Source organism: Branchiostoma floridae, chromosome 1, assembly GCF_000003815.2.
Source record: "Branchiostoma floridae strain S238N-H82 chromosome 1, Bfl_VNyyK, whole genome shotgun sequence".
Lineage (NCBI taxonomy): Eukaryota > Metazoa > Chordata > Leptocardii > Amphioxiformes > Branchiostomatidae > Branchiostoma > Branchiostoma floridae.
In genome coordinates this window covers 30,191,204-30,202,069 of record NC_049979.1, presented here as the reverse complement: position 1 = coordinate 30,202,069, position 10,866 = coordinate 30,191,204, and the positions used below count along the sequence as shown (strand labels likewise).

General features: G+C 38.3%; 1 long non-coding RNA gene across 1 annotated transcript; it reads left to right on the top strand.

The window, feature by feature from the left end:
- The first annotated feature begins 4,931 nt into the window (after positions 1–4,931).
- On the top strand, positions 4,932–8,620 carry LOC118430889. Its single transcript, XR_004832903.1, has 3 exons — positions 4,932–5,561; positions 6,188–6,314; positions 7,250–8,620. It is a non-coding gene; the product is annotated as an uncharacterized LOC118430889 (long non-coding RNA).
- The last annotated feature ends 2,246 nt before the right edge of the window (positions 8,621–10,866 follow it).

Here is a 10,866-nt window from a genome sequence, read left to right as displayed (position 1 = left end):
TCATATTATGTAATGCTGATTTTTTTATGGAGTTTTTTTTTATTACCCCTTATTGCTACAAGCAACTGGTAGCACTAAATAACACCCTTTCGAGGCGGCTGTGCTAGCCATTCTACCTTACAGGGTATGTTTCACAATAAGATACATTTTGCGAGGTTTAGATTAACAGCTTTCAGGGCATATCGCTCCGATTATCACATCGTGGTGGTAGCAGTGATAAAAAAGATCAAAATAATATTTTGAGGTCAGATTTGTATTCGGCATGTGTCAGAACCTCCGAATGTCAAGTTTTTTTTCTTGTATCTTCAAGGAGAAAGAAAATATCGTATTTTGCATATTTGATTAGCTTACTCGGATTTTAATACCCCTTGAACTCAATTATTCAGGATTATTTATCATTTTTGAACGGGATATGTTAATTTTATGGCTATATTTCACTTCAGTATTTTACTAAACCTTAGTAAACAGATCTGCCCCATTAGACGGTCCTAATAGCCGACCCATCAGCTTGCTGCCAGTGATAAGCAAAGTTATGGAAAAAAGTATGCCAAAAACAAATTCAAAGCATTCTCATCTCTAACCAGCATAATCTCACAAAACCAACGCGCATACAAGCAGCACCACTCTACAGTAAGCGCTTTAGCACAAATGATAGATCACTGGCTAGGAGAATTGGACAAAGGATACCTGGTTGGTGCAGTCTTGCTCGATTTTAGCGCTGCATTCGACACAGTTAACCATGAAATATTGTTGGCCAAGTTGAAAAGCTATGGATTCGCAGATTCTGCGGTAGAATTGATGGTAAGCTACCTAACAACGGGAGTCAGGCCGTCTACATTAACGGAGCCTTTTCAACTTATAAGGAGACCAAGTCCGGAGTTCCACAAGGGAGCTGCCTAGGTCCGTTGTTGTTTTGTCTCTATGCTAAAGACTTGGCTACCATAACAAAAAAAAGCCGAACTAGTCATATATGCCGATGACACTATCAAAATGAACGAGTGGGGTCCAAACGGACCCCGAAATATTTTGTTCATAAAATCTCAGTTCCAATTCTCAGGACCACGTTTTGCACTAAACCTATTCTGACCAGAGAAGGGAATTTTGAGGCCTTTAACAACTTTTATGTCGCATGAACGACTAGTGCTGAAGAAACTTAATAATATATCACAAAATATAGTAAGCAAACATTTCAAGTAAAAAAATGTAAATAATTTTTTTTGGGTTGCCATGGAGACGGAATTCTAAAAGGCATATTTTTGTCAAAATTTCGATTTAAACAGGGTTTTCTTGGTAAACTACACTTGTTTTATAACAACAAATAAATTCTATGAAATTCAATGTTATGTTTATGATTCAAAATCCATAATGTATGCTGATTTCATGACGTCATTAGTCGAAATCAAAAATGGCCTCCCACATTAGCTAAATGACGTCATAAAGTCGTCATATTATATGGTAATGACACAGAAGTTTATGTGAGGATTTAATTTTACATTTGTATTGTCCTCTAAAAATTTGGTGGCCATACAACACGTAGTTAAGGAGTAAGTCTCTAAAAATTGTTTCAAAAACTGCTGGGCTCCGTTTGGACCCCAGACGGACTGATAACGGACTTTCTTCGTAGTTTCCACAGTATTCAACCAATCTCCGTAAATTTTTCGGAGAAGGTTTTAAAGATATTGTTTAACAAAGTCACAGAAGGATTTTTTTCTTCAGATTAAATATGTTCAAATGGTACTTCAAAATTTACGCCTGGAGTCCAAATGGACCCCACTCGGGTGTTTGAGGGTTAATGTTGGAAAGACAAAGTCCATACTCCTGGACAGTCACAACAAACTAAAGCATGAAGCAACACTGGATCTTACCTTAGGGGGGAAGAAAATAACGCAAGTTAGCCAAGCTGAACTCCTTGGTTACACAGTAGATTAGCATCTCTCCTTGAATTTGCATGCAAACAAAATTAAGAGAGAGATGACAGGAGTCACGGCAACAATCAGAAAGTAAAAAGATTACTTTCCTGAAGACACACTAAAAACAGTAATCCAATCACTTGTACTAACGCGTCTTGACTTCTATTCCTGGATTCTCTCTACAACAACACAAACACAGCTAGACAAAGTACAAATAATCCAAAACAGAGCTTCTTTTTCTTCTTCTTTCGTTTTGAGGCTACCAACTTCAACTTGCTGAAGACCTTTGTAGCCTATTTTGGATGATACGAGACAGAAGTTCGCCAGGCCTCCATCCGGTGATTTGAAGTGAATCACCAACTCAAGACAAAAGAATTTGCACCATCTCACACCGCACCATCGCACGTGTGGGGGTTCTTTAACCCTATTCAGACCGGGGGGGGGGCTTTTGAGGCCCGCGCTAACTTCGATGTCCTATAACGCCAGAACGGCTTACGCTAGAGCCACCAAATTTGGTGAGTTTTGCTAAAATATTGTTGGCAACAATTTTACGAAGTTTGATAAATTTTCCATTTTTTCTTGTTGCCATGGCAACCGTTTGTGGACAGGCAGTTTTGCCCAAAATCACTATTTTTGGTTCTAACTATGTATTTTTCACATTTATTTGCTATATTACTGCGATTTTGTTACATAAATAAAATTTTATATTATTCAGCATATCTTTCATAATTATATATTCATAAATTATGCTAATTTGATTACGTCATCAGCCCAAAATCCAAGATGGCGGACCGAATGGCCAGATCAAGAATAACAAGCTAATTTTCCCTTAAAATTTGTAACTACCTGGTATTTTTTCACCAAAATCCATCTAAATGAATTAATTTAGTCTATTTCCATTGCCCTTTGTGATTATTTGTTGCAAAAAAAGTATTTTTAAAAATTCAAGGTGGTGGATATAATATGGCGGAGCCCAACTCGTATCTTAGATGTGCATGACGTCATGTTATGACGTCATATTGACGTCATTGATGTCGCTATTGGCAACGCAAGTCGTAATGAACATCATTATTCTGTTATCTGCACTTGTTGTTACATTTTTGCAGCATAACTTGAAGTTTTCTGAGAATACCCATTTTTCATGGGTTTGGCCAATGTAATCAAATTGATGACGTCATAATTACGTCATCTTACGTCAACGTAACGTCAAACGTCACATACTTGTCAGATATTATATCAAAATCATGTCCTGAAAATAGCCTCAAAAGCCCCCCCCCCCCGGTCCAGGGATGACCAAAAAAGCCCGGTCTGAATAGGGTTAACGTGCATGAGGTGTGGCTCTCCCCATACACGGGACCTCCATTTAACGTCCTATCCGAGGGAGGACTCATATTTCACTTGAGTAAAGTGAGGAAAGTCGTGTAAAGTGCCTTTCCCAAGGGCACAAGACCGGCAACACGGCAGGTGGATTCGAATCGGCGAACTCTTGGTCACGGGCCGAACACACTCACTGCATGAAATATCGGATTTACCAAACTTACCATTGGTGTGTAAATACCCGGTAAATGTAATGTACAATATTTACCCACATTTAGCACATATTTACCCGGTAAATTTGTATAAATACGGGTAAATTCTGGTAATGCACCCTGGTATAAGGCCTTATACAGGGGTACATGTATTGCATTGTCAGGGATGGACCCTGATATAAGGCCTTATACATGGATACATCTATTACATTGTCAGGATGGACCCTGGTATAAGGCGTTATACAGGGGTACATGTATTGCATTGTCAGGATGGACCCTGATATAAGGCCTTATACAGGGGTACATGTATCATGTATTGCATTGTCAGGATGGACCCTGATATAAGGCGTTATACAGGGGTACATCTATTACATTGTCAGGATGGACCCTGATATAAGGCCTTATACAGGGGTACATGTATTGCATTGTCAGGATGGACCCTGGTACATGTATTACATTGTCAGGATGGACCCTGATATAAGGCCTTATACAGGGGTACATGTATTACATTGTCAGGATGGACCCTGATATAAGGCGTTATACAGGGGTACATGTATTACATTGTCAGGATGGACCCTGATATAAGGCGTTATACAGGGGTACATGTATTACATTGTCAGGATGGACCCTGATATAAGGCCTTATACAGGGGTACAAAATGTACATGTATTACATTGTCAGGATGGACCCTGATATAAGGCCTTATACAGGGGTACATGTATTGCGTTGTCAGGATGGACCCTGATATAAGGCCTTATACAGGGGTACATGTATTGCATTGTCAGTATGGACCCTGATATAAGGCCTTATAAAGGGGTACATGTATTGCATTGTCAGGATGGAACCTGATATAAGGCGTTATACAGGGGTACATCTATTACATTGTCAGGATGGACCCTGATATAAGGCCTTATACAGGGGTACATGTATTGCATTGTCAGGATGGACCCTGATATAAGGCCTTATACAGGGGTACATGTATTGCATTTGTCAGGATGGACCCTGATATAAGGCCTTATACAGGGGCACATGTATTGCATTGTCAGGATGGACCCTGATATAAGGCGTTATACAGGGGTACATGTATTACATTGTCAGGATGGACCCTGATATAAGGCGTTATACAGGGGTACATGTATTACATTGTCAGAATGGACCCTGATATAAGGCGTTATACAGGGGTACATGTATTACATTGTCAGGATGGACCCTGATATAAGGCCTTATACAGGGGTACATGTATTACATTGTCAGGATGGACCCTGATATAAGGCCTTATACAGGGGTACATGTATTACATTGTCAGGATGGACCCTGATATAAGGCCTTATACAGGGGTACATGTATTGCATTGTCAGGATGGACCCTGATATAAGGCCTTATACAGGGGTACAAAATGTACATGTATTACATTGTCAGGATGGACCCTGATATAAGGCCTTATACAGGGGTACATTAATTACATTGTCAGGATGAAAAATGCTTCAGTTAAAACTCAAGACAGTTCACAATCACAGATCTATTATTATCTATTATTGTATTATACTACACAGTTTGTGATGAATAACAAAGGTCACAGCTTTTGGCAACACTCTAAATCTACAGTGAAAAAATTAAAGAGATAAAAGGTCAATCTTTGCTGTAAAGAAAACTTGAATCTAACCAAGAAAGGAAAGTCTTATAAGCTTTTACATTGTTTCACCAAGGAGCTTTTTGGTTTCACAAATGTCCCAGGTACTCTTGCTGTATTGGATGCTAAAAGGTCAACTTCCGACCTTGGGGTCAACATCCTAAAGGCCACAGAAATACTACGATCTGATTGGACCGTCGGATACGCATGCGCACCATGCGGGCGGGACGATTAGAAAAAAAGTCGTTACAGAAATGAGATCGGACATGACTACGAGGTTTTACGTATCGCTTTCTACGCTAAAAATGGCACAAGGAGTCTACTATGGTCGGTCAGAAATTTGGGAGAGGCTTGTGAGTGTTGGGGGAATATGGTGTAAGCTTAAACGGACGGAAAATGATCGTGACTGATGTTTTTGGATGTACGTTTGGCGGCCGCCCCCCTCCCACCCTGTGCGGCGCACCCCTAACAGGATTACCAACATGTACTTCGGTGAGTAGAAAATATTATTAGACTGTGCTGTTTTATTTTAAAGCAAAATGTAGGTTCGTTTTTCCCACTTGTCTAATGTTTTTGACATGTGATCATCAGAAACGCAAATTTGTCTCCAGCTAGCCTGCCCCCCTCCCCCATTAGGAAAATGCCTAATTTTTTGGACAACAGGCATTTCGTATTAGGTTTTATGAAAATATGCTGCAAAACAGCACTTGAGGGGTGAATAATTGTGCTTTGATATACGACCACGTTAAAACAGCCTCATTACTCATAATTTGGGTACCTACTGACTGGCACCTGGTGGTTATTGTTATATTTTATATACATATTTATATATTTAATTTTCGTTCATTTATTCGTTCAAATGGCTGGCATCACAGACAGCCAACTTGAGCCAAGGCTGTCAAACTCGTCATGACTATTATTTTTATCAAGGGCTAACCTTTAATAATTTGAACACTGTTCAGTAACTGACAGCTATCACTAATTTAATATTTGTTTAATACATTTTATATTATATTTCAGGTATGGATTTAAGTCACGGTGTTTATGTATTAAATTCTGGGTTGACCGGATCTGATTTTGTCATTTGTGTCATCGTTTCCCTTTTTATATGCCTCCAGTACAGCTGCAGTAGATACCTCCTTCAGATATACAGCACAAGTTGTGAGGGTGGATAGCCAGAAGTAAAGCAAGCATCAGCCAGAAGTTTAGCTGCTGAGTACTTCAATGCTGCTACACACTCCATAGGTAAGACTCAAGACTACAGTCCTGCATGCTCAATATCATCATTGTCACACTTCAGTGTTTACCGAGGCAGGCCGTTATCATGATTCTGCGTAGTCTGGTTTTAGTTAGCTGTTGTGATGGGACAAGGCACAACTAAGGTTACCCCAGTTATGTCAAAATCGTGTGACATGTTCCTTGATTGCTGTACATATATATTTTTATTTGTGTCATACCTGATAACATTCGATACAGGTGTTCTGGACCGGATGGTACTTTTCTGTATCACACAGGCTTTTTATTTGTATTACACAGGCTTCCATCACTTGAATAGAGTTCTTTTCTTGGAAGTTTTCTCGAATTGATGTTAAAGAATAGAGTTGTTGGCACTGACCGTGCAGGGCTGGGACCGAGGGTGATGCAGAATACACCATGTTTTATTTTGTTTATGACATACCTACCTGAAGAAACACAAGTTTCGATGCGAAACGTGCCAGAGGTTATAAAAACTTTGGTGTCCTCAAACAAAAACAGTTACAGCAGCAATTCTAACGTCCGAATCAGATATTCGAATTCTAGACTGTGCCGCTCTAGGTGTGGGAAGAGTGCGTAAGTGTTTGACTGAAGCCTGTGTGATAAAAGTTCGAAGCCCGTGTGATGCAGCTTTTTATCACCCGGTCCAGAACACCCCTATCAACCATTATCGCGGCCCAGGTATGACATAAAAGTAAAATACAACACAATGAATTCGGTATCACCCTCAGTCCCAGCCTTCCCACGGGTCGGATCACTCGACACACTGGCTGGCTGGTACCTAGGCTGATGCGGAATACGCTGTGTTGTATTCTATATTTATCAATCTTCAGTACACATGGGTATTCCCTTCAGACGCAAATTTAGGTAGGCTCGATTTCCACACATAGGTTGATATTCTGTGATACTTTTGTTTTATCATGTAGGAACTGGCTCATCACACAAAGGACTCCAAACTCCTGCCAAGGAGTTCAGGATTCAGACACAGAAGAAGGCAGCCTGTGCTGGTGTGGACACTACACGGAGTGCTTTGCAGCAGAGGACTAGAATATAGATGAGAATTTGGAGAGGATGTTATAAGTTTACTTACCTGTATTTAAACATTTGTATCGACAACAACTTTGTTCTTATATCTGATCGCTGTTGGCCTAAGGGCTGCTAACTGACTAAGACCTTCATAGCTTCTGAAAACTTCCAGTATGAAGTAAGTTGTGTTTCAGTGTTGTGCAATTGTATGAACCATGTGATTATGATTTGTGATACATTTTACATAGTTGTCAGTATTATATTGTACCTACACAGGTCCCATTTGATAATTCCATTTGTACCTGCATATACTGGTGGTATTTTGAACCCTCACTTGCATCTGCCCCTCACCCTTCTCTAAAGAAAAGGGATTTCTTAGCCAGATCACTATAGGCTTGTTTTTAATCTGTTATTAATATAGAAATGATAGGTTATGAATTCCCCAATCTGTGAAGTGAAGATAATGATGAATTATTGCTTGGATAAACATGCAGCATTACATGATGCTGATAGGATCATGTTGGCAAAGTGTAAAACAATACAGGCCTTGAGCACTGAATGTCATATGTCATTTATGCATTGCAGTTTTTATTGTCATGTTACTGTTTCTTTCATTCGTCTTGAGTATCTGATTATATAGTGGAACATTTTGATTCATACATTTGTTAACAGTGACAGCATAGTTTAGATATTGCACAGAGTATGTGATACAACTGTTTTTATAAAAAAAGTACATATATTGCAAATTCTTGCCTGAGGGCTTATTGTAGTCTCCAGGCAGACATGTCAGCTGGATGAAAAAGATAGGGACAAATAAGGTACCATGGGATTTCAGTCTTTTGCAACCTATTCAATTATCTGCCTGCCAGTCAGTTCACTCCTTGGCCAACTAACTCCTACTCAAAATTCCCCTATTACCATTTGACCAGGCCAGAGTCTGGTAGAAACAAATAGTGTATGGCAAAAGTATTCTTGTATATAATTTCTAAAGCCTGTTTGTCAGTGCACAATCACGGAGACTGATGATAGGTTTAGATAGTGTGTGATGATAAACTGATGCTACTTTGTTGAATGTCATTCATGATATATAGCTTGTAAACAGGACAGTTGATTAATGTCCAATCATACTATGAACATTACTTTAAACTTGAATTATAAGAAAAGGTAACAATTGTATATGGTAAAGCTAGAGCATTTATCTGTTTACCCTTTCGAAAACCTGTCAATGTTGATATGTTTATCCAATAAATATTACTGAGTTCTGCCACAAACCATGTTCTGATTCGAAATCATGGGTAAATTTGGGTAATTCTTGGAAGTGATCGGTAAACTTCCAGCTAAATGTGGGTAAAGGGGGTAAATATGGCATTGGATATTCTGGTAAATGTTTGTATAAATCCGAGGTAAATATGGGTAAATACAGGTATATGAGATATACTCCGCCTGGTAAATGTCGGTAAATGCGCAAAATATATGAGAAATACCTCGTACGGTAAATCTCGGTAAATACATATTTACACGAACCTGGTAAATGTGGGTAAATCAGGCAAACATTACCCGCTTTACCATGCGGGTAAATGCCTGGTATATTTGCACCTTTACCGGCGGGTAAATGTCGATAAATCCCGGGTAAATCTAAACTTTACCCGGCTATACATCGCATTTACCAATGTGGTAAATTCGACTTTTCATGCAGTGACTCCCACTGTGCTTCGCGGCCCCACAAGCTGCAAGGTTAGCCGCAAATGCATCACTAACAACCAGCTCAGATGGGATACATGATAGACTATGTTGGCCGTCAGTGAACGAAAAGAAGTTTACAACAACTATCTGTACCTTCTATTAGATAGTGACGACTAAAGAACCAAAATGTATGTATGACAACTTAAGAAATATCAACACTGCACATCACCACAACACAACGATACCACAAAGAGGAGGCTACGTACAACCTAAACCCCGTACAAATGCATTGACCAGAGCATTTAGATATAGATGTGTAAAAGCCTACAGCACACTCCCTATAAGTGTTACAACAACTAACCATGAAGTATGTAAGACTAAGTTAAGAGAGTGGGTAAAGGCGCAAAAAGAAAAAAAATAAATAGCCACTCACTTTATGGTAGTAAAAATGAAACTCATCTTTTGTTTCCAATTATGTTTTGATTTATTATTATTCCTGATGAGCAATTAATTTCCAATGTATCAAATGATTATGGTTATGATAACTTTTTGGTATTTGATTTATTTGTTATCAAATACTATTTTGTTTCATTACTTCAGTACGATTCGTATTTGATTTACAATGATTTTACTTGACCTCCGACCTCTCCCACTCCGTTTTTGAATTAAGTCTTTCAAGCTTTCTGTTAACTCAATCAAAAATTTTGTTTTATAAATAGGAACGCAGTTGATTATTCTATATTACTTCACGTATGTCCTGATTTTCAATTCACCATACGTTTCCTTCTGTTATTTCAAAGTTATAATTTGTATTATTTGTATTTTTCTGTAGCTATTATTTTTGTATTGTTTTAATATGGACTCCAGGAAGACTATTGAATTATCACTAATGGAGATCTTGATAAACCAAACCGAGTTTTTGCCCTTTATCTAGTATGAACGGATATATCTTGTGATATTCCGTATTTAATTAGCTGACCTGTAGAAATCATAACGTGTAACGTGTAACGTTATAACGTGTCTAGTCCGATTCGATTGTATTTTAGGTTAATATGTAAAATGTATATCACGAAATTCAAGATAGCTGATCCAAGACGGTGGATTTTAAATGATAGCTGAAATACATATGATGTCATTTTCTGACGTCATTTTAAAACAGTGCTATTCGCAATACAAGTGTAAATTGGTTTAAATCAACATGTTTTGCCAATTTTATGTTTAATACCTATGAATTATGGGAATGGAGATAAGTGTGACCCTAATACTATAATTATGTATTGTCTGAGACTACACTGCCAAAAATGCATTTTTTTATTATTTTGCTTTAAAATGTAGAATAAAATTCTGGCAAAACGAGAAACTACAACATTTTTTCTAGACATTTAAGCAAAATCTTTTTGTTTTCTTATAATGCAAGAAACAAATACTAGAAATTCTAACCAGATTTAACTCTTAAGATTTTTTTTTTCTTTCAGGAATATAAATTTTCTGTGATGAAGCAAAACAAAATAAACAAGAAAAGGCATTTTTTGGCAGTGTATTTCATACTCTAGTCTACAGTGTCTTTGCCCAGCCCGCACTCATGTGAACGATATGGCAATTGCTGACTACCGGAAGCAAGTCGGGTTGCAGCAGCCAAATTCATTGGGGGATTTGATGGTTTTATTCACGACATAACTGAAACGTGTTGTTACAATTTTGCCTCGCTAGTAAACAAAATAAGTTTAACATCCCTATGCAATGATAAATAGTGGAACATCCCGAACGAGAGGTCAAGCTGAGGCTGACCTGAGATGTAATCAAAGCGTCAACGTGTCTAACTACCTGGCGCAAT